The sequence below is a fragment of the Acomys minous genome, assembly GCF_964271855.1.
Source record: "Acomys minous genome assembly, chromosome: 2".
Lineage (NCBI taxonomy): Eukaryota > Metazoa > Chordata > Mammalia > Rodentia > Muridae > Acomys > Acomys minous.
In genome coordinates, this window is record NC_140484.1 from 74,886,937 (window position 1) to 74,908,385 (window position 21,449).

The window sequence follows — 21,449 nt, forward strand, 5'->3', positions numbered from 1 at the left end:
ACTCAGTGCTGAGTGAGAGCTTTTTGCTTCAGCAGTGGCTCTTGCTCACTGGTGGAAGAGACAAGCTACCCGGGGCCAAACTCATTCATGAGGCTCCACCCTTGAGACATAATCACATCCAGAGCTCCATCCTCTTAATGCTCATCCCTTCAGAGGTTCATTTTGACATGAATTCTGGGGAGACACGAATATTCAGTCCCCACCGTGACCCATTGGTTACCAGTAGCAGCATCATTTTGGAACTTGATAGAACAGTGGAATCTTCAGTCACTCTCCTAGACCTGCCCAATTAGAATCTGCCTTCTACAAGACTCCAGATGTTTTATTTGCACACTGAAACCTGACCAACAGCCGTAACCCCCACCTTCTCATAGAACACCCTAAACAGACCTCTCATCTCAGATTAGTCACTGTCAAGCAACTGCCTCCTAGTGTGTCTGTCTTTTTCCCCCATGTTGTGATGTTGACCTGGGGAGGACAGTATTTTGTTTCCTCTTCGTGCTGCTGGTATGGAAACAGAACTATCATTTAGTAGAAGCCAATGTATTATGACCAAACAAAAGCATCATACATTCATGCTCTCCAGTCCCTGCCAGATGCCAATGCTGCCCTTCTCTAGAGAGTTCAGCTCAGCACCAATCCTGTGGCAGCCCAGGAATGTATGAATACATCTTCACCATCAGCCAGTGCTGTTCAAATTAAACATATCTGTGGGCACAGCATTAAGAAAAGGCAGATCTGGCCTCCCCCTCCTCCTACCCCTGCAGGCGCTCACATTCTAAGGAGGGGGTTGGTAAATGGGCAGGGGAGCTTGAGAGAGTCTGGCAGCAGGTGTGGTCTATAGACCGGGGACAGTGTGCCAGCTAAGTCTTCTCCTTTTTGCCTTAGGGTTAAAGTAAATAAGATGTGAGCCCAAAGAAACATGGCAAAAAGGATGAAGGATGCACACACTTAAAGTCCAAAGGTGAGAGAGAGAGAATGTGATGACCTCACAGATGACTTGTGAGAGATCAAGGGACCAATGAGATTAGACACAAAGCCAATCACATACATTGGACCAGGCAGGGCTCCACCAGGGGCCATGGACATTCCCCTAAGAATGACTACATCTATCCATGCCAGCCCCCTCCTGAGCCAGTTAAATCAAGAACAAGAAAAGCCTTGCCTCCATCTCGTCCACCTGGTACTGTCTTTCCTGAACGAATTTGGGGCATCACAATCGGAAGCTACCACAGAGGCTTTGCTCCAGCCAGTTTCGAAAGAGGGTTTCCCAAGGCCTCATCTTTATCACTCTTTGGGGGCAGAACTCACATCATGAATTCATCTCACACCTGATCAGAATGCGGAGATGCTGGATAAGGTAAACAGTAGTAAAACCCACCTCTCTCTGCATTCTGCCAGAGCCTGTAAAGTGTGGCATGAGGACATGGAGGTGAAAACACCCAGGGTTCTCCAACAGGTTCGACCCTGTCATTGCCAGCCATGAAGATCCCGCCCTGAGAATTTAAGTCCACCTCTCTACTACTTTAGTACCAACCACAGAGAACTCTCCTCACTCTACCCTCTCTCTCCAAGCTGCTCCTTATGAACAGGAAAAGGCAGGCATTCTCTCAATGGCTGCTTTCCTAATTCTTCAAGGTCCCATCAGGCACTGGGATCACCTGAGAGTGGGCAGCCTTCTTTAACGGGTGACATTTATCTTGGGTACTCTGCCTCAGAGAGAGTCAGTCTGACTTTGGAGTCTCTCAATGAAGCTGCAGCCATGGCGTTGTTTATTGGCCTAACAACTTCATCACCAAAGAGGCCAATATTGCCAGGCATTAAATTCCCCGTAATGATTTTTGCTTTATTCTCTGTTCAGACTGGGCACTGTTGGCCATTTGCAAGTGAATTAAACAAAGCCGTCTCCGTGGCATAGAGCATGTATGTCTTCTTCCCTGGGCTTTGGGGCCTCTAGCATTGTCCTCTTGGTAAGGATCTTAGAGCAACACTGCTCAACAGCATGGTAGGATGCAGCCTGCAGGCCAATCCGAACCTATCACGTCCTTTCACAAATGGGACTTCCTTTGGGAAAAACCCACCCCTCCTCACGCCGTCCTCATCTACCCAGCATTCATATAAAAACAGCTGAACTCAGGAGCTGGAACAGAGACCTCATGACCCCCTCGAAGCCTGGAGAATTTATTACCTGATCCTTTACAGAGTTTCCGACTCCTATGTAACAGGTCACACTTCCATAATATAAGCCACATGCAAAACGCTTTACACGGTTTGCATGCCATTACCCACATGAAATCCCTCTCCATGGCTGGGACTGTGAAGACTCAGAGTCCTTCAAGGATGGCCCAGCGCGCCCAGTGCTGCATGGCAGCAAAGTTAAAAGACTACTGTTTGCATCGGCTGTGACTGACTGGGGCTTCCGGAGCAGTGGGTACCTGTAATCTTGATAACTGGACTGCTCTGATCTTCGTGAGCCACTTGGCCCTGCCAAAGCCTAATTCTGCTCCTATATTCAAAGGGGTCTGTGAGGCAGGTTAGCCAGGAGTGTTGTTGAAAGCATTGGATGAGATGGGGTGGGGGTGAAAACCTAAATACAGTGAGTTTCATTTAGAAATTTGCCTGTGATTATTCCATTGAAAAATAACTTATGTCAATCTGTCTATAGCAGGCTCTGCCCCCCTGGGAATCTGCTTTGACAGGACTCCTGTACTTCACATGTCAGTTTGTCTTCGGACTTCTTGGAAGCTTGTTAGAAATCCAGAATCTCCAGTCCCAGTTCAGACGTACTAAAGTCAAATCTGTGTTTCACAAATATGCCTAGTTTCCTCCAGGAACAAGTTTCCACACAGGCTGTCCAATACCAAGTGGTCAGCTGAGGACAAGGTTGTATGTACATGCATGTGTGTATGCATGCCTCCGTGTGTGTGTGTGTGTGTGTGTGTGTGTGTGTATGCATCCATCTGTGTGTGGTTTTGTGCATATACATGTGTATGTTTGCATGTGTGTGTGTGATTATGTGTCCATCTGCATGTGTGTTTGTGCTCATTCCACCTCTTCCCTCTCTCTCTCTCTCTCTCTCTCTCTCTCTCTCTCTCTCTCTCTCTCTGTGTGTGTGTGTGTGTGTGTGTGTCTGTGTGTGTGTGTGTGTCTGTGTGTGTGTGTGTGTGTGTGTGTGTGTGTGTAAAATGATAATAAGAAAAGAGAACATGAATTTTGCGGAGTCCACTAATGGAGATGTAAAGGGAAGAAGAGGCAGATACAGTGTCATGTATGAACGTCTCAACAATATTTTAAAAAATAAAATGAATACATAAACCACTCCTAATGACTCTTTTGGACATTGAGGCTTGAGAGGACCCACTTGTATTCCCATCCTGACAAGATCCTGACCACACAAAGCAATGACCACAGCCTCAGACAGGACAAGTGGAAAGAAAGCCCCTGCAGACTATGTCCACAGCAGTTCTGGGTCACCTGGGGCACTGCCACACCTCTGACACCTCAGCTACCTGGACATCTATCAGATTGCTCTTCTTAACCCTTTCTGAGAAGACATTCCATTCCGTTTCCAGGAGTGGGTGGCTGGAATCTGACATTTTCCTGGCTTCTTTGGGCTCCTGCAAACCCTGCTAGCATCTTGGGAGACTTGACGTTAGCAATTTCTCTGTTTCGTTCTGCCCACTCCATAGTTCTCTCAATTAAATAGCATACTGTATCATGCCAGGCAAGATGAGGATCCTGACCCCTTCCTTCCTGCACATACACTGGAAGGCTTGTCCCCAAGCTGGAGGGCCCAGACAGCCTCACGTTTCCACACCCTGCGATGTGACAGCAGCTCCCAATCAGCAGTTGCAGGGATCACCTTCTCTCCAGCTAGAAAGAGATGCCTCTTCCATGAATATCTGCAGCGTGTCTCTCACAGCTCAAGATTCTGAGTAAGTCCCGCCCAGGGGACAGATAGATGTCCAGTCATACAGCCAAGTTTCCAGCCTCTCTTCTACCTGCTCCATCACCATATCTTTTAGTGATATACAAAAAAATAATAATAATAAACCTCATTAAATGGCCTAAGCAACTGTTTAGCACCATGGACAGAAGATGCTTAAAAACACATCATTCTATGAACTTGGCTGGCTCATTGGAATCTTAGCTTCCTTGGGGACTCAACTGTGGCAGATGTCATTAGGTCCAAGCTGATGCCGCCAGGATGAGCTCGTGCTGTCTGCCAACCTCCAAAAAATCAGATATTCTGCTTTGGATGCCAGCAGGCAGCTCATCTCCCTCCCCACACCTATGATTCATCCTCCCCTCCCCTTTTCTATCACAGACACACATCTGTTCTGACTTAGGATAACTAAAGGAAAATTAAATGAATCTGTTTCGTGTGTCGCAGGGGTTATTTATAGGACTTTAATACAGGCTGATTCAAAAATAAAGAAATAAAGAGAGAAATAAAAATAAGTTATCTTCCCAGAAAGCCATGAAAAGTTCAAGGAAGAGGAAAATCAGTCACGTTCTCTGGCTGATGAAGCTGTGAGAGTCTTTGGTTTATCACAGTCTTTCTTCCAGGTCTCGTGGAAATCAATGAGGCCTGCTGGATTTTGAGAGATCGATATTAAAAATGCACACTTTGCAATGCAGAGCATGTACCCAGTGTGTGTGTTTCAAGGGGCTGTGTGCCGACAGAGCAATCTTAATCAAGCACTATGAGGAGTGTAAATATTGACTGTTTGGATAAGGGTATCTCCGGGTCCTTCTCCGGGATGCTCTGCTGACATCTGACTGTGTGTTTGGTGCTGCTCAGCTAGAGTGGGTGGCCAAGGCTTTGGGTCACTTCGGATTCTTCAGGGATGCTTACACTCTCCATGTGATGATACCTGTGCAAATGCAGGTCAAGGAGATAATTGTAAATTCCAAGAGAAATGGCTGTAAGGCCAAAGCCATTGTGAAGCCTCACCTGGGAAAACAAGTAATACACCTGCACCTTCCATCTCACTGTCTGCATGCCATGTCTCCATCACCCCTCACCAGCTTCCTTTCTGGGTACTCCTAAAACCAGGCCCCAAATTTTAATCTTTCCAGCCAACTACTATGGACTTGATTATGCTCACCTCTCCTATTTTTACCACAACCCTTCATTAGCATAGGCCTCCACAGTCTCTCTATGATTTGGGACCTGGTATGTCATTAGTAATTCACTTAATTGTGTGGCTATTTCCAAACACATTGCCTGGATTCCAGCCACAGTCACCCTCAGCAGGCATTGTTCATTCATAACCCCAAGGATTTTATCAGTAAACAATAGCAGTCCCCCATGCATCCACAGCTGAGGCCTGAGACTGTGGCTACGGCCCACACCTGAGTGACAAGCAGAAGGGTAGGATATTTATGACAGATAAAACGGGCAACTGAATGATTCGCAAAATTTTGTCACACACTTAGAGGAATGTGGAATTTGAAGTGATGACTTTCTTATTTCTGGAAATTTCCATTGAAGATTTTCACACTCTTTTTGACCACAGCTGGTGCTTTGGGAGAGAGACTGTAGGTGAGGTTACTATCATAGTTATCAGCATGCAAATCCAATGACCTCCCTCTATTCACAAGTCTTGGTTTTCCTAGTGAGAAACAAATGCTTCTTATGCTTCTTGGTGCAGTCATGGAAGAATACCTTGATGTCAATATCTATTCCACGATATATTCTTTATTAGCCTGTCTGCCTTCAGTGGAAGTCCCTTGAGAACAAGAAGGTGCTCGTGTCCACTGCTTCCTCTAAGCACTCTGGCATTACGGCCAGGTGCAAAGCAAACAATCCATGAACAGTGAACGAGTGAGAGACTCCCTCAAAGGCTACATGGCAAGTTAACTGTCGAAATTCTTATTGAGTTTATATTCTGGTCACATAGTCAAGTGCCCACCACAGAGCAGAATGGGAAAAAAATGAAACAAACAAACAAACAAAAAGAAAAAAACCCACCATAGCTTGTTGGATTGCACTGCCTTGAAAAACATTTCACAGGAGAACTTCTGAAGGGGGTCTTCAGATGACATCTATATCTCTGCACACAGACGGGCTTGGAGCTGAAAAGTGAGGCTGCCCTCCCCACAGAAGGAGAAGCAAATTATACAGAGGATCAAGGACAAAAGACGCCCAAATCTCAACACCCCAAATCACCAATTATGCTCCTCGGGCTTCACAATTCTATTTATGAACGTAAATCCTCACCTTATCTCAAGGAAACATACTGCAATGTCAACTCGATTTTAAAAGACCTTTATAGTCACCACAACTTTGATATATCCATTTTATTGTGGCACCATTTGCAGTGTGAAAGTTAAGATTGAGTCAGCACTTCCAGTAAGAAATCCATGTTCTAGGGATTTATCACTCAGCCATAAACACTCGGCTACGGCTTTGGCAATAAAGCCGTGAAACCCACTCTGATGACTAAAGATATCGCCGGGAACACTGTAGGGCTGTTACCCCAAAAGGCTCAAGGAGAAATCAAAAGTCTGCCCTCCTTTTATAATGATCACTCCAAATTAATATCAAAGTGTGTGTGTGGGTTGGGGAGGAACATTTACGAGGAACAGAACCCTCCTCGCTTCTCAAGAAGTGAGCTCCAGTGTGTTTGATTTATCCAAGCGCTCACCAGCTTCTACGTCTGCTTTCAGTTCTCCCCATGACTCAGTGTCCCTCCAGCCATGCAAGGTCTTGCTGATGTGTAGGCACAGGAAGCATCAGAGCATGAGGGATAGTGTAACAGTTTCCATTTTTAACAGTCTCCCAAGATGCCCCACCCAAGCCATACTGTGAGAAACAAATACCTAGATGGTATGACTTCCTTCTAGGTATTGGTTTCTCACATGTATTCTGGTGGCTCATATTTGACCACGTTCCCTGGATGGGGAGACCTGGTGGCGCTCAGAGGAAGGATAGCAGGCTACCAAGAAGAGACTTGATACCCTATGAGCATATACAGGGGGAGGAAGTCCCCCTCAGTCACAGTCATAAGGGAGGAGAGTAAGGGAAAAATGGGGGGGGGGAGAGGAATGGGAGGATACAAGGGATGGGACAACCACTGACAATTAATATGAATAAATAAATAAATAAACAAATACCTAGATGATCCCCAAAGCCTCCACTCTCCTGTATCTACATCCTTCCTTAACCCAGATCCTGTTTCTTTCATACCTGTCCTATTTAATGCCTTCCCATCTCACACTCTGGCTTCCTCCTTCATGTTATCCCCAGTCCTACCTGTCGGCATTACATCCTCCTGTGGCAGCTGAAACATTTTGAGAACCCCGACTTTATCTGCCCCAATTAGGCCATATTCTTCTGCCGTTCGCAGCCACTTCACTATCTCCCCATGGGCAGACGGGCCATTTCCTGGTCTTGCCACTTCTTAGATTCCACCACTAACTCTGTCAGAAAGTTTTCTAATTATTAACCCATGTCTCTGTCAAACCCAACTGACTGTGAGATATTAACAGGTTAGGGAGCATGTTTTACTCAGCTCAGGATCTGCTACTCAAAAGAAGCTCAATCCATATTTGATGAGGGGAGGAATTCATATTTTAGGGAATTTATAATGGGAGCTAACATTTATTTAGCATCAACAACATACCAGAGGCTGTGCAAAATGCTTTGCATTTATTAACTCATTTAATTCTCAGAACAGCCCTAAGAGTCAAAATGATAAGCCTTTCTTTCTAAAGAAGTGAAATGGGGCACAGAAAAGCCACGTGTGTCACAGACATTCAGTGTCCAAAGTGATATGCCTGATTGGAACTCAGTTCTTTTAAAATCCAAGATTATTTCCCTTCATTGACAAGCTGTGGAAGAGACTGATTGAAAATATGAATTGAGATATGAATAAATGAATTGATCGAGGAATGAATAAATGACTTCTGCTGTCCTTGGGGGCCTGGGAAGCTGGGCAACGTGTCCCCATGAGTCAATGAAAGTACCCTATTCAGATGACCAGGTTCTGATCTACAAAAAAAAAAACAAAAGGGTGATTTATGCTGCTGCCTTACTGGCTCTGACCTCTGGCAGCTCAAAATAAGATTTGATTTTAAAAAGCAAATGTGTCTCCTTGACATGAGATGAAGGACATGGAGATGCCTGACCAGCGTGCTGTACTCAAAGCAGCTGAGGAAAAGAGTGCTTTTCCCCAGGAGAATGGAGGGGACGGAAATGCCAAACGCCATTCCCCCATTTATGTGCCCATCCGTCCTTTCCTTGCTCATCTATCTAGCCATGTATTCATATTTTATTCATTGACTCATTCCAGTTTTCTCTCATTTGCCAAATATTCATTAAGCCTTGGTACATTTAAGGAATTATTAAAGTGCTGGCAATACTCAAGTTTGGAAGAGAATGGTCAGAGGAATTTTCCTGAAACATAACAAATCACTGTTGAAAGCTTCCTTGGAGTTTGTGTAAAAATTACGCATACTTTAGCAAAAAGTGTGTGTCTGTGTTATCTATCACACAGTGGATGTGGGAGACGGGTATGGAGGTAGCGCTAGACGTGAGTAACAGCAGCACGTGGGGATTCTGGATGAGAGAGAGCCTAGTACATTTGAGGCACTGGAACCAGTTCAGGATGGCTGAACAAATATTAGAGAGCAAAGAAACAAGAGTAAGAAGGAAAGTCAAATATGTGGAAATGCATCCTCCATCCTCCCTGTACTCCTACTCATTAATGGATCTCACGTATACCAAGTGGACAGACTTGGTATAAGCAAGCCCACATCTATATCCACATCCTTATAGTCAATAATGAAATGATGAATTCATTATGACACTGTCTACATACTATATATTCCCATATATAGAATCCACAAATCTGTAAATATATTGACATGTATGCCTATATTCACATATGTGTGTATGTATTTCATCTTCCTGCAAAGTAACTTAAGGTTCAGTGGCACAATGCTGTAATTTGGGGACCAACTACAATGATTTATACAGCCAGCATAGCTGTTGTAGTTTTGATGACTGCCTCAACAGCTCTCTGCTGCTTCTATAGCATACTTCATTTACTTCCTGAATACTGTTAATGACACTCAGGACCTTGTTTGCCTAGAACCACCACACTGACACTTCCTTGCATTCTGGTTTCCATGTATTCAACCAGGACTTGGATCCAGACTACTTCTGTTCTCTATAGACATCTCTCCCTCAGTCCTCTTTATTCATTACCAAAAGGAAGGGATGAAGAAGAAACTCTCTCCCTAGAGTTGGAAGGACATGCTACAAATTCTCATAATGCGACTTCATAGCCAAGATCCTTGCCCCATCAAAGGCATTGACTTTTGATCACATAGCTCAAGAAGAAAATCTGGGGAGATGATGTCAGTGCTCTTCCTGCCTGACATCTTCCCTAATACAATAAGCAGTATTCTGGGCCTTCGATTATAATAAGACTGGGAGATTGGTGAACTAGAAAGGAGAACAAGTCAGAGAAACATAGATTGACAAAGCTAGCATGTTCTAGATGACATAGAAATGTAGGCACATATCTAGTAGATGTGAGCACTGGCATATGATAAGATAAAACAATGTTAAGCAACTTGTGTTTCCTACTTTTCTATAGCTCCTTCAGGCTAAACTCATTGTTTTCTACTTCCAAAATTGTGATTAAATACCCAGCCTTGCCAGGTAGCTTGGAACAGAATTTTGTGATGGATAAAACTGAAAGGAATAGAAGGACATGACAGAAGCAAGTGCTAAATAATATTTATATGAGGATTATGGGTAGTGTTAGTGCAGCAGCTATTCTACAGGTGGACAGGGAATGGGGGAAAAAGTCATGAAAACATCTTAAGCATGGCTGCTGAGCAATTTGTACTACTCAGTACAGTGGAGGAAGTGATCTTTCAGCCGCCTCCTACTGGGTGAGTTTCTGCAGATGCTGACAGCTGTTCTTGGACATTCCTATCTGCCCCTGGGGAAACTAGGGAGTCATAGCTACTAAGAAAATATTGGAAAACAAACACACAGAGAGGTGATTTTCTTGTAGGTAACTTCCTGGGAAATGTACCAAAGTTGAAGAAGCTGCTAATTGAAGAGGATTCAATGTCTGTGAGTTTAGGGGAAACTTACTTCCACCCTTAGCTGATCATAGACAGGTAGGCAGTCAACCCATTGACTACAAGTATGCACTGACTGGGCTTATTGTCCTGGTTTCTCAGAACAGCATCATATATCAAGGGAAGTATCAATGGAGCTTCTCAGGATGGTATTACTCTAATGACACAGCAGGAGGAGCACGGCAGCCAGCTTTGCACCTGGTCTGCATTATTAAACAAGTGTAAGTGGAATCTATGGGAGAACTGACTTGAAAACCCTCTTGAGAATACCAAATCTACTGAGGTTCAGTCCCCAATATAAAATTGGATCATATTTATACATAACATATCATCCTACATACTATATACATCATTTCTGATAAGCTGTGGTCCCCGTTGCAATGTAAGAATTATTATATTGTATGACTTAGGGAATAATGACAAGAAATGTTCTAGACATGTTTAATACATGTGTAGTTGAGTTGATTTCAAATATTTCTGCCTGTGCTTGGTTGAATCTGTGGATGTGGTACCCACAGATATGGAAGGCTAACTAACTGTATCTGTCTTTTCTAAGTCCTCAACCTTCTAACAGATGTGAACAGTAATAGCTCCACCCCTCTGTTCCATCAGCTCACTAGGATAGCATGTCTTGAGCTTCAAATACACTCTGTCTCCTTTTATGCTTCACTAAAAGTGCAAGACTGTAAACTTTCACTAATTTTAATGAGTTTAAGTGAGTTAGGCTAAGATAAACAAAACATGACTAGATAGGTAGATAGACTAGATAGTCAAAATCAAGCAAGGTATAGAACAAATAATACAGCCTTTCTTCTAATACAAATCCCAATAAAGTTACTAAATAAAATTGGCATAAAAACCAATTTCAGCAAATCTCGCTGCTGGTGAGTTATTCATTCATTTATTAACTCATTTCACTGTGATCAATAACAAGAATCAGACAATAGTGATTAAGGAGCCACGCTCTAGAGACAGACAGACATGAGACTTGAATAAACATAAGCCTTTCATTGATATTAAGACAATAACAATGAAAATAGATACCACACATTCCGAGTCCTGTGTGAAACTGGCTCACAAAGACACATATCCCCACCTGAGCTTGCTCCAAATCCAGGAAGGGCTGCAGACCTAAAAAAAAAACTATTAGGAATGCTTCTAAGGGTTGCAACAGACAGACCTAGTTAGTACTGGCTAAAACCAAAGGCATTGATCACCTATTGAGGAAATCTGAAAGTTGATGGACTGAATTCTCTGGCAGCTGCATGATTTTGCAAGCAGATGTTCATATTTCCACGCCTTCTTCCTTACTGTTTGGACTTGTCATTCCTACCAACCCCTGGTAGGGGTTATTATTCCCCTACCAGATGATGTTGAAGGAGATATCTTATTTGCCTTTGAAATGGGAGGTGGAAAGGGTATGCTTTAGAGGGGATTCCTTCCCCAACTTGCCACTACCACATCCAATGCAAAATTCCTTCTAACAGTTACTCAGCAACTATGTCATTGCATCTCATTAAAAAGAAATGGTCCCCATGGTCTTGAAAGAGGCTGGTGCAGTGCCTGTCACAGTTTTTTGGCTTGTTTATTTTGGTTGTGTTAGGGCATTTTGCTTTGTTTTTCAAGCACCTTCAGAGGATTAGCAGGAAAAAAAAAAGAATGGGAGTGTCTCATGGTTAGCCTACAAAGTGTGCATCCTTCAGAAGCTCTTAAAATGGGCTCAGAACAATTCAACTGGGAACAGATGAGGGTCTGAGATACTTTAGTTTGGGGACCACCTGAAGGAAACGTGCTGTTCTATGCCACCTGGAATAGGAAGGGGAGGGTCCTCTAGCCAGATGGACAGCATATAGAAAAGTAGAGAGAAGGCAACGAGTAAGTCACTAAAGATGAACCAGAAAACTAGAGAAGACAAACATTGTATGTGGGAATGGGAAGGGATCTAGATTTGACCCAGTGTCAACTGTCCTTAGTCTTGCCCAGCAGCCCTCTTCCAAGGGGTTGTTTTTATAAAATACGATGTATCAGGAGACAGAAGAAAACAGTGAAGAACATCTTGTTACATGGCTTAGTGGGTAAGAATGCTTGCTGTGCAAGCATCAGAACCTGGGTTTGAATACTCAACATGAACATAAAAGCCAGACATTGTCATATGGCACCATAACCCTAGTGCTGGAAGGGTCAGAAACAGGAAGATTACTTGCTGGGAATTGATGGCTGCGTGCCTATAGGGCTCCAGGTTCAGGGAGGTGACCTTTCTCAAGAGTGGAATGTGATAGACAAAGACACCCCACTTCCTCCTCCGGCCTACCCCACCTATGCACAAGCACATAGACCAGTAAGACATGTACAGGAGTACCTGCACCCACTTCTACAGGTATACATTTTTAAAAGCATCATGTTACATGAAAAAGTATTAATTCCCTTATGAATTCCAACTTAACCTTTACTGTTGTAAACACTCGACTCAGTGTTCATGTGTCTTTAACATCTTTTGAACTTCTAGCCTCTTCAGCATGAAGAGTGCAAACTTCAAGCAGAGAGCCTTGTCAATACTCCCAGCTGTGACTCAGTGACACTATTTGATTTCCTTCTGCTTTCTTTATATGGATGCCTACGGCTACCTTATAGGATGGTAAATGACACCACGTATTTGAATGAGGTCTGTAACTTGCTTTAGTGTATAAAAAGATTTCAAAAAAATAAGCTAACTTCCAGAGACTGTTTGAGTTCCATTGCTTTGATGGTAGACAAGATGGCAAAATATATAACGACCATGCCATCAACTAGCTGACATTGCAGAACCATAAAGGTCACACACAAGCAAGTGAAGCCTCAGAAACCTTGTTTCTGTGTTCAAGGAGACGCTCATATCTGTTCAGAGACAGAGGGATACAATCAGCAACTCTGTCTTATGAGGAGTTGCTTTGAAGAACAAAGGAGTTCATATATGTCCAAGGGATAGAGCCAGGCCTATTTGGTAAAATAATATGGATTATCTGAGTGATGCTTGTACTAACAATTGTCATTATCAGTTTGAAGGCAAAAGGAGATGAGTCTGTAAGGCTCAGTCTGGCCTCAGTCAAGAGGCGAATGGTTTGACACCAGCTAAAGAAAACTCAAATGTGCAGACCATGAGAGAGGTAGAGAAACAAGAGGAAAAGTACGAGCCTGAAGGTCACTGGGCTATATAGAACCAGGGGAATATCACTTCCCCCTATGGGAGCTTAGAGTTGTATGAATTCCTGGTGTCCCACACAAGGAGGCTCACTCAGAGAATATTAAAAAAAATTACTATGGATACTTTGACCCAAATGAGGCACCCTTTCATTTTGTGACTATCAGTTGTCACTCAACACAAAAGTCTTTATTTGTTCAAATGAGAAAAGTGTAGAAAGGATAAAAACAAAAGGAAAGAAAAGAAACCTGAACAAAAGTGAGTGATTGTGTGTGTGTGTGTGTGTGTGTGTGTGTGTGTGTGTGTGTACGTATCCATATGCATAAGCACACAGTGGTATCATTCTCACCAGTATAGAGTACTTTCCAGTACATCACCAAGGTAGAGGTAGGAAAAGAGAGAGAGAGCCATACCTCAAAGGGTTCATCACACACCCCTGTTTCAGTTTTATGGAGATCCTTCAAAGAGGCCAGAGCTCAGAAGGATCAGAAAACTGGCCAACACACAGAAAGCAGACGTTTACACTGAGATTTGAGCCACAACTAACAACCCCATTTATTGCCAGAGCACCCTGAGGGCCAACAGCTAAGGAAGGCTAAAGGCTGCAACACATGAGGATTTGAAGGATTTTAGGACCCTGTGCTATTTGCTACTCTTGAATTGACCATGTTCCATGTTTAATCACTCTGAATAGTTCACCTCTGGCTCTCTCACACAGTCAGTGTCCTCCAGTATCTCCATGGCCTTATGTGCATGTCCAGAACAAGCAACAGGAAACCAGAGTCAGATCACATTGGTTTCAATTCATGCAAATCTCTAAGGAAAGGATAGTTGAGAATGGGACCATCACGGGCATTCTTCCATTGCTCATGGGAGTGCAAACATTTACTGCCACTATGGAAATCAATATTGTGGTTCCGCAGGAAGTTGGGATTAATCTACCTAAAAACCGAGCTATACCACTTTTGGGCATATACCCAAAAGAGACTCCATCCTACCACAAGGACACATGCTCAGTCACGTCCACTGGAGCTTTATTCATAATAGCCTGAAGTTGGAAACAATATAGATGTCCCTCAACCAAAGAATGGATAAAGAAATTTTGGTATAAGGGAGTGTTACTCAGATGTTTAAAAAAATGACATCATTAATTTTTCAGGCAAATGGATGGGACTAGAAAAATATCATCCTGAGTGAGGTAACCCAGAGGCAGAAAGACAAATATGATATATTATTCACTTATAAGTGGATATATAAGCCGTTAAGCAAATGATAACTAAGACCCAAAGAAGTTAGGTAAGGGTGAAGGCTGTAGGTGTAATGCATGGATCTTCCTAGGAAGGGGAAATAGAATAGATTTCACAGTTGGACTGGGGGTGGGGGTGACAGGAGTAGGAAGGAGGAGGTATGGGATGGAGGAAGAGCGTGAGGAAAGACAGCTGGAATTGGGAGGCACTTGGGGGAATGGGGGAATGTGGAAACCTACTAGGAAACTTCCTGGAATCTGTAAAGGTTGTTCTGATGAGGTCTCCTAGTAATAGGGGATATAGAGTTTCAATTGGCCATCTCCTGCAGCCAGGAAAGGCTTCCAATGGGCAGGACTAGATTGCATTTAATTGAGTTGTTTGCCAAGGGTGTCCCATGGAAACGCCCCCAAAAATCCAGGCTGATGCTGAGACAAAGGGGTGCTCTCCACCAACTGACAGCAGGATCCCATTGCTGAGGGCAACATCCACACAACTCATTGGACATGCAGAAGTTGAATTGGTGCCTAAAAGACCCTTCATCCCTATTTTCTAGTCTCTTTGGTGTGGGAAGGTACTCTGTAAGTTACCAAAAATATATATATGAACATCAACCCAGCCACAAAACCTTTGACTTATAATCTGTCCTGCCTGAAAAAATATTGTAGGGCAATGGTGACCAACCAATGTCTGATTTGACTTTAAGCTCACACCTGACACTGCTTGGATAATCAAGAACTAGAGATAAGATAGCCTAGAGACACGGCATTAAACGAAACACAACTGGTCTCAAAATAAAAATAAAATAATTTCTAATGATATTTTGCTATAGCCACAGTTCTTAACCTGTGGGTCATGAACCCTTTGACGGTCCTATATCAGATATCCTGCATATCAGATATTTATATTACAATTCATAACAGGAGCAAAAGTAAAACTCTGAAGTCACACCAAAAATTGTACAGTTGGGGGTCACTATGACATAGAGAATGGTACTAAAGGGTTGCAGCATAGGGAAGGTTGAAATCACTGTGCTATAGTCTTAGACCAGTGCCTTATCCAGTCATCATCAAAGAGGCTTCCTCTAGCAGCAGATGGGAACGGATGCAGAAGTACAGAGCCAGCCAGGTATTTTGTGGAGAGAGAGTCTAAATTGGAAGTCTCTATCAAATCCCTCCCCTTGGGGCTCTGGGAATCCCAAGGGAAAGGAAGCAAAAAAATAGTTTAAGAATCAGGGGATGGAAGACACCAAGAGAACAAGGTTCTCTAAATCAACTAAGCAAGGTACATGAGTTCAAAGAGATAGAGACAGCAAGAACATGGTCTACATGGGTCTACATGAGGCTCTCCATGGATTTATTATAGATATTAGTTTAGTATTTTATGGGACTCCTGACTATGAGGATGAGGAGGTCTCCAACTCTTCTGCCTGATCTTGGGACTCTTTTCCTCCTGTTGGGCTGCCATGTCCAATTTCAAATATGATAGTTTTTTGTTTCATCTTATTATATTTTTGTCATGTTTTATTGTTATATCTTAGAAGCCTTTTCTTTGATAATGAGAGACAGAAAGGAAGTGGATCCAGAGAAGAGGGAAGTGGGGAGGATCTGGGAGAAATAGAGGGAAGGGAAACTATAGTTAGGATTTATTGTATAAGAAAAGAATCTGTTTTCAATTTGTTATTATTTTTAAAAAGAATGGGACTCATACCACAGTTCAAGAAAAAGGCCATAACCTTAAGAAAGAAGAGAGGAAGCACAAATTAGGTAAATGCAGCACTTGTATATTAAATTCTAAAAAAAAAAGTTTTTAAAAGAAATAAAAATAACATGAGTTAAATTATTAACAAATATGTCATTCAATTTTTTTTACTTTATTAATTTATTCTTGTTACATCTCAATGGTTATCCCATCCCTTGTATCCTCCCATTCTTCCCTCCCTCCCATTTTCCCCTTATTCCCCTTCCCTATGACTGTTCCTGAGGGGGATTACCTCCCCCTGTATATGGTTATAGGGTATCAAGTCTCTTCTTGGTAACCTGCTGTCCTTCCTCTGAGTGCCACCAGGTCTCCCCCTCCAGAGGACATGGTCAAAGGTGAGGTACCAGAGTATGTGAGAAAGTAATATCCCACTCTCCACTCTACTGTGGAGAGTGTTCTGTCCATTGTCTAGATCTGGGTAGGGGTTTAAGGTTTACCGCCTGTCTTGTCCTTGGCTTCTAGGACCCTCTGGATCCTTCTACTTTGCTTCTCTCATCTAGAGTCCCACTAGAATGTCCTCCCCTCTGTCTCAGTTTCCTGGTAAGTGAAAGCTTTTGTGGGACATGCCCCTTGGACTAATATGCAGATATAAGTGAGTATATACCATTTGAGTCTTTCTGCTTCTGGGTTAACTCACTCATTATGATCATTTCTAGCTCAATCCATTTATCCACAAATTTCGGGAATTCCTTGTTTTTAATAGCTGAGTAGTATTCCATAGTGTATATGTACCACAGTTTCTTTATCCATTCTTCTACTGATGGACACTTAGGCTGTTTCCATGTTCTGGCTATTATGAATAAGGCTGCTATGAACATGGTTGAGCACATTTTCTTGCTGTGTGCTGGAGCATCTTCTGGGTATATTCCAAGGAGTGGAATAGCTGGGTCTTGAGGAAGCCCTATTCCCATTTTTCTGAGCTAGCACCAGATAGATTTCCAAAGTGGTTGTACTAGTTTGCATTCCCACCAGCAATGAAGGAGTGTTCCTCTCTCCCCACATCCTCGCCAGCATGTGGTGTCGCTTGAATTTTTGATCTTAGCCATCCTGATGGGTGTAAGATGGAATCTCAGAGTTGTTTTGATTTGCATTTCCCTGATGATTAAGGAGGTTGAGCATTTCTTTAAGTGTTTCTCAGCCATTTACCATCTCCAGTATATAAAAAACAAACAAAATGAAACATATTGAGAGATGCAAATAACAAGGCGTATCCTACTGTCCTCCGCTGCCTCAATCAAGCCATCACCCTCACCCATCTATTCACTAATCTCATCCATTTTCATCTCTCCATCTCTTTGGCTACTACTACAAAGTGAATGTAGCCACTGAAACTCATATGTTGCACCTTATTTCCCGTGTATGGTACCAGAAGCTGGGTGTTGCCTTTGGGAGGTGAAGTGGGGATGAGGGCTGATATCTAGGAGATCTTTCACCCTTCTAAAAGTGCCACCATGTGATCACACAGAAAGACAGTAGCCATCTGGAAAGAAGAAGAAGTGGGTTTTTACCAACTGCCAAAGCTGCCAGTATCTTGATCTTGGTCTTTCCAGCAACCAGAAAAATGAAAGATAAACTCCTGTGTTTTGAATTGTGTGAGCCACAGCATTCTCTTACAATGGCAGAAAATGACAGGTCATTTCCCACACCATCTCAGCTCTGGTTTTCACTCACCCCTGCCCCACTGCTCTCTGACCTGTCACCTGTTCTCTGATAACTCCATTCTCCTTAGAGTCTCCTCTGATTTATCATAGGGCTGATCCGTCACTGTCCAATGCTGAAACCTGTCATTATTCACAACTTGCACTTGGCATCACCAGAAAAAACATTGTCTGGTCTTTGTCTACCACCCAAGATTAATCTCCTACATTTACTGCCTTCTGGCAAGCACTGGCTCATCACACTCAATTCCTTTGGGCTCTAGAGCCTTTCTGTACACTGTACCCATTTCCTCACATCAAGACATAGGACATGTGCATACATACGTATCCACTTTTTCTTCAGACTTACTCTATTATAAATCTCATTACTTCCCTTGACATTGCTGGTATTCCAAATTGTCTCCCACATTAGATGTAACTCAAACGCTTATCCCATTATATCTACATCACTGTTGTCCAATGTTTTGTACACAGTGGGTACTAAATAAATGTGGGCCCAATGTAAGGGACTATACAGCATGGTTGATTCTGTATGGGAAAGGATTTTCTTACCAACTCTGTTCCTTTAAGTAAAAGGCTTATAAACTACAGAATGTCACAGTGCTACAGGAAACCAAAAGCCCCAGTTATTTCCATCCCATAGCTTCCTATTCTGCTTTGCAAGTTGCTTCTTACTCCTACCTGCTAAATCCACAAGGTACCATCCAGTGATTTCTTTGCCAAGTCTGGGCACAGGTACGACTTCACTTGCGTACTAATGCTGTTTTAGTTCAGCCAAATGAAGCTTAAATTTTTTTTAAAAGTCTGTTAAACAAGGGTTTACCATAAAGCATTTGAAACGCTAATGAATTCCCCATGCTCCAAGGACCGAGGCCAGAATCATAGTAGAGCTCCAGGGAGAGACAGGAACTTACCCGTGTTATCTAGGGAAGCGAACTAAGTATTGGAGGTGCGATGCTTCTGTTCCCTTCGAAAGGTCTCCAGGGATCACCCCTCCTAGGGTTTACAGGGCAAACTATAACCACGTAGGTAGAAGCCACCCTGGATCAAAACCTTGAAGAAATCTTTCAGCGTTGGAGTGGCCCTCTAGTACCTGGACTGAGGAGCAGGGTCTGCTCAGTGGACAAGGCTGGGTTGCAACGTCACATTGCAGGTGTGCTACTGATGGACAGAGAAGATATCTATCTCTTCCGTCTGTCCAACATCCATCCCTTCTCCCGCTGAATGTTCCTGTGCTTCCAAAAGAAGATCGAGTGAGCTGATCACATTCTCACATTCTCCTTGTGTTACTCAAAGCGCCGCATCAAAGACTGGTCTGGAACATTCGCATGCCACAAGGCTGACCAGTGAGACCCTTCACTGCCACTAGACCTGGAGAAACAATTCACTGGGAAGACTGTCAACTTAAACCAACATTATCTTCAAAACGATATTCTCCAAGAAGTCAGGTGATCTTTGTAGAAGAAAAAGAAAAAGCATGTTGGTTTCATGCTTTAAAATCTAAAAATGACTCTTTATACATAAATTTAAATAAAAGCCCCATTTCATGGCTATGGAGCCTGAACTGCACTCCAGGGTCTCTCTCTATTCTCAAATGGCTTTTCTCTCTGGTCACCAGGGCCCAGCTGTACTGACTGCCTTTGATTTTTCCAAACACAGCAAATTCTTTTCTGTCTCTGACTCTCTATAGATGCTGCTGCCTCTACCTAGAATACTGTCTCTTACCCCCACATAGCAACAAGATACACACACACACACACACACACACACACACACACACACACACACACTACACATGCACCATCTTACATGCTGCCAGCGCAGAGACCTTCTGGAATTTTCTTCTTTCACTCTGTGCACCCTGGTTTAACCTAATCATTTCTGTTATATTACCAGAGAGCTCATTCATTCATGGGGTTTAATTTTTCTTATTCACTCAGTTTTTCCCATCTGGGAAGAACCTCATGCTCATTGCTTTTCCCTAGTGCCTAAACCAAGGCCCAAGCCTAGTGAGCACCCAGTAAGTACTTGAGTGGGTTGAACTCATGAATAATAAAGATTATCCTGAGAACAGAGGCAAGTAAAAGGCAGCTGGTTCTCCACAACAGAGGCAAAATTCCTAACAGCTGAGGCTATAGCCTCTTGGACCACTTAAAATAAGGAAGGAAGTTTCCTTTTTACTTCTGCTAATTTGGTTTTCCATCACTGGCAACCAAAGAGCTGTGATTTATGCCAGGGGTTTTGTGGGTATGTGTTGGAGCCCAGCTATGTGATGGCAGGCTCTGATTCAATTTTTGTTGTCTAATCATGTTCAAAGACGGTTCTGTCACAGTGGTGGAGCCTCTCTCCTCCGTCACTCACTGTTGACGTGATTTTGTCCCCAGCCTTCTACCTGACAAATTAGAAACTCAATGAGACACAGAGGCTTACAAGGAGAAAAATAAAAGGCACACTGCTGGGTCAAGATTGTTAGCTGTGACAGAATTCAGCCTTCATCCTTCCTGAACCTTCTCATTTCTACAAGAACCATGTTACCTTGGCCTTTGCTGATGCCCCATTCCGGGGACCAATTCTTAGCTAGAGGAGTAGGAACTAATCTCCTCTGACAAAGGATTTTTTTTACATCTAAGCATTAGATCATAATGTTTATTGAATTAGCTAGAATATTCTGAGTGTGGTCACTAGATCCCTGGCTTACCGCCCCCCCCCCTTTACTAGAATTGCCTTGTTAGCCTTCCTAGTGATGACAACCACAGGAGACACTTGACTTTGCTCGTTTTCCAGGGGTCAAGCCCTGAGTTCACACGCTGTCAGTCCAGTGGAGGTTCACTGTGATCCAACCAGAGAGGTACCATTGATGCTCCATTTTAAAGAAGAGGAAGTTGCGATAGGCAGAGGGGCCTGCCCATCATAACACAACCAGTGAGTCAGAATGTGAAGCCAGGGATCTGAATCTGGAACCTGTGTTGTTAACAGTTCCTTGATAATCACACTTAGTTTAAGTGCCTGGAGAGACTGAACTTGCCAAGTTTGAACGACACGCCTCCTTTTCAGCACGCTTTCCCCTAGCATCAGTGCTGCATCCTTTCTACCAGAAGTGGGTACGTGTCCCCTCTCCTTTAACCTAGAATATGTGGTAGTATGTGACAATCAAAGCCACATTTTTCCATCTAGTTCTCATAGGACAATCAGTCTCAGTGGCTAGCACCATGCTGCGGGAAGCCTACACTAGGCCTTGTGGAAAAGCCACATGGAGAGGCCCCAAGTACTTTGCCTAGCACATCAGTTGGCATCAGCAAGCGTCACATCACCACCCAGATGGCTCCTAGTTCAGTCGGTGGGCCACCCTGAGTCTTCAGGTCCTCCCAGCTGAGACCTCATACATAAGGGAGCATAAATAAACCTTCCTAATTTCTGAGCCACAGAATGTTAAGCAACTGTGTCCTGAAATGTCTTGTTATACAGATGGGGCAGAATCTCATCTCCTATCCATGGTGTCCA

General features: G+C 43.3%; 1 protein-coding gene across 3 annotated transcripts in view; it reads right to left on the reverse strand.

Moving 5' to 3' along the window:
- Positions 1-21,449, reverse strand: part of HS3ST4 (heparan sulfate-glucosamine 3-sulfotransferase 4) — a gene marked incomplete at its 5' end in the record, with an annotated part of 435,146 nt that overhangs the window by 209,792 nt on the left and 203,905 nt on the right. Inside the window, one exon of one of the 3 annotated variants that reach the window (XM_084751489.1) lies at positions 7,262-7,373. The exons of the other annotated variants lie outside the window; for them this stretch is intronic. Of the gene's footprint in view, positions 1-7,261; positions 7,374-21,449 lie in introns of those variants that run through there. 3 annotated transcript variants of the gene reach the window in all.